Consider the following 3,437-nt stretch of genomic DNA (forward strand, 5'->3'; position numbering starts at 1 on the left):
TAGTTCTAGAGTTCCGTACTAAGAGAGTTTAAATTTATTTTCCTCCTGAAACTTATTCTCTCGTCTAACTCACTTTTCTGTGTAGGCATCCTTCCCCAGATCAAATGTGTACTCTCCGTACTGCATTTTATTCTTTTTCCCTTTATACTGGCTTCAACAATCAGAAGAACAGATGGCCATCTTCTGTCACTACTTAAGACTGTTTCTAAGAAACATTAAGCTTTTCTCAGGCCCCACTTTAATGCAGGAGTCCTATTCAGGGCAGAGATGGGAAAGTCTTTAAAGTCATCAGTTATGTCTTAAATCCTCAGTCTCCCCTTTCCTCACTTTCAGTAGCTTCATATCGTCAAGTTCTTTTTCTTTCTTTTTTTTTTTTTTTAGGAAGCATGGGACTCTATTTTAATTAGCAGCTTATAGATTTTGGCAAACCATATTTCCTACAACAATGGGGTCTCATACAGGTCTGCAGTTCAAAATCCAAGTTGAAATCTGGGACGGAAGGCATTCTGGAAAGTGGAGGATCTAATATAATTAAAGATGTCTCGTGTTCAATGCGGGCTGTCACGGCAGGGCTGGGCAGCTGTTGGTCTGAGTGTAGCTGGTCTCATGTGAATCCAACTTAGCACACAATCGCTAAACACTAAAATACGTCAAGCAAAGTACATGGTGCGCAGCCTGTCCTGGTGGACCTGCACGGCGTTCGCCAGCGCCTGGTGGTCTCGCCCGTTACTCTGCCCCGAGGTATGGCTTCCTTCAGCACTGTCGTGTTCTTTGTCCACCAGGTGGTACCTGGCCCGGAAGGCTACCAGGTGGGTGTAGTACGCAGGCGCCGGGATGGACACGGAGCGCGTGCAGCGCACATGGGTGTGGCAGAGCTGGTAGGTGAGGACCAGCAGCTCCTCGGAGGAGAAGCGGTTGTCGTCCCAGAGGACGTGGTAGTGGGAGGGCCGACTCGTGCCCTGGATGCCAGCGTGGCTGCACAGGTAGAAGTCAAACTCGGTTGGGTGGGTTATTTTCGTGTCCACGGTTGTGCCTGCTGGAATGTTTCCACTTTTCCCAACCCGTTCGTTCTTATCAGTACAGAAGAGCCTCGTGTGGTGTCTCTTCTGTACAACTATGAAAGTAATCCCTGGCTGGTAATCTTCTTCTAGCTTAATACATGCCTCTCGGATGGCCAGTAATTCATGGTGGAGAACCTGCTGGAACTGCCCTTCCGAGACGCCGTCGCGGTAGAAGATGATGCGGGTGGGCTTGAAGCGTGGGGACTTGTAGAAGTGGATGAGGAGCTCGCGGACCATGGCGGCCAGGTCCTGGATGATTTCCTGACGGTGCTGCTGGACCCGCACGGTCGCACAGTAGCGGTTGGGGTGGGCGTCCATGCTGCCCACAACAGCGGCAATCGAAGGCTTCTTCTCGTCCCCGGCCGGGGGGTGCGTGACATCTGCCCCCAGAAAGATGACAGGCTGCTGGAACACGGGGGCCTGCCCTGGGGCAGCAGGATGTTGTTGACACCCCCGAGCTTGACGTTGATCTTCAGGCAGAGGTTAGACAGTGTCTGCGGCGTCGTCCTCTGCACATTCTTCATCTGCACACACTGCGTGGCCATCCCCAGCACCGTGTCCCCCACGCGCGTCACCTCGGCGTACACGGGGGTCTTGCCCGGCAGGATGGCGACCACCAGCTGCAGGCCCGCGTAGGCGTTCTTCAGGTGCCGGAACATGGGCTCCACGCTGTCCGCCCCTTGGGTGTACTTGCAGAAGCACGGCTGCCCCTGGATCGGCATCCCAGCATCTCTCGATATCTTTCTGAGCTGCTCTGTGAAGGACTTGAGGTGGACCTCCGTGCACTGGCGCTGGGGGGCGAAGCAGGCAATAGCCCACACCTTGATCTCAACGCCCGTGTGGAACTGCTCGTTCCTCATGTCCCAGACGCCCTGCACAGGGGTGGCAATCGCTTTATTCCTGCCACCATAGAGGATGGAGGGCGGCTGGAGGACCCGCCCGGTCACGTCTGTCATCTCGTCTTTGACCATGATTCCAAACTCACGAACATACGGATCTATACTAAAACTTGCACTTTGCATCAATTTGCTAATCTCTTCTTGCCGATCGGGTGCAGACCTGGCAGTCGCTCGGATCATGGTTGAGGTTTGATTGTCAGTTAGTTTCTTTATGCATCTCTGTCCTGCCACTATGTTACAGACCTCCAGGGGAAGGTAGGTGTGTTTCTGCTCCTGCCCGACCTGCAAGCACGGCAGGTGAGGGTAGCGCAGGACGAGCTTGTGTCTGTCCTTGAAGTACCGGGCCACCGTGCACTCCACCGTCTGCCCGCTCTCCTGCTGCAGCGGGAACGTCTGGTGACTTGCCGGCCGCCGGGTCACGTTGCAGACGCGGTACTTCCTCTTCATCTGCCCACAGTGCGTTATCTCCACCTTGAGACCTTTGATTTCTTTGGTAAACTTTACCCTTTGGGAATCTGTCAGAGGTTTTAGTTGTTCTTCAATACTTTTAAAATCCAAAACTTCACAAACAAACTCGATTACTGGCTGTGCCTTATAAAATGCGGTTGCCGAGACATCAATACTTAGCATCATTTTCCAAAGAGAAGGTCGGCCGGACTGATGGAAGCCAAACCACACTTCTCGGCCTCCTCCCAGCGAGTTTGAGCAGCCCTCGGACGCGGTAAAGAAGGAGCGGCCCACAGGGGTGTACCTCATGGAGGGCAGATGCCTCATGACCACGTCCAGGGCCTGTATCGTTTCGAAGGGGACGCTGGGCAGCCGCCCCGAAAGTGCATCGTGCAGCGCCTGTAGGCTCACACAGGACACCCACTTGATGGACACCTTGAAGATGCGGTCCTTGCCTTCCCCAGGCAGCGTGACCTCCAGCTCCACCTTATCCCGCCCAATTGGAAGGGGCATAGATGTATAAAGGTTCTTCCTTCCATCAAACACTGGTTTCCGATCCCCAAAGATCTGTGTTTTAAAGTGCTGGACCATATGTTCCACTATTTCCCTGTTGACGCTTCTTGGACACTTCTCTGGCTTGATATCCAATTCATAATGATAGATGTCAATTTTTGGAATGTCCATTTCAAAGAAATTGGCCTGTAATTTGATTGTTTTCCCAGAGGTCCCAAAGTCGGGTCTAGGTGGAGGCTTGAAGGCATATCCTTAGATGGGGGCGGGGGGGGTGGTGGCGGCGCGGGAGGCGCCCGCTCCCGAGTACATGGTGGCGCCGCCGAGGGGCTCCGGGCCGAGGGCCGGCCGCGCGCGCCCAAGTTTTTTTCTTATCTCGAGTCAATTATGATTCAGATACATAACTGTGAAACTTGATAACATTGAGGTACAAATGACTGTACCAGCTTAAAATATGAGCCATTAGAGGAGCGTCTAAATGTTAGCAAAGAACATTTCCTCTTAGATTGAGGCTTTACTT

At 52.9% G+C, this 3,437-nt stretch overlaps 1 pseudogene; it reads right to left on the bottom strand.

Annotated features, from left to right (window-relative positions):
- Window positions 1-650: 650 nt before the first annotated feature.
- Window positions 651-3,229, bottom strand: LOC143665345 (protein argonaute-2 pseudogene; annotated as a pseudogene).
- Between the last annotated feature and the right edge of the window lie 208 nt (window positions 3,230-3,437).

Source organism: Tamandua tetradactyla, chromosome 21 (genome assembly GCF_023851605.1).
Source record: "Tamandua tetradactyla isolate mTamTet1 chromosome 21, mTamTet1.pri, whole genome shotgun sequence".
NCBI lineage: Eukaryota > Metazoa > Chordata > Mammalia > Pilosa > Myrmecophagidae > Tamandua > Tamandua tetradactyla.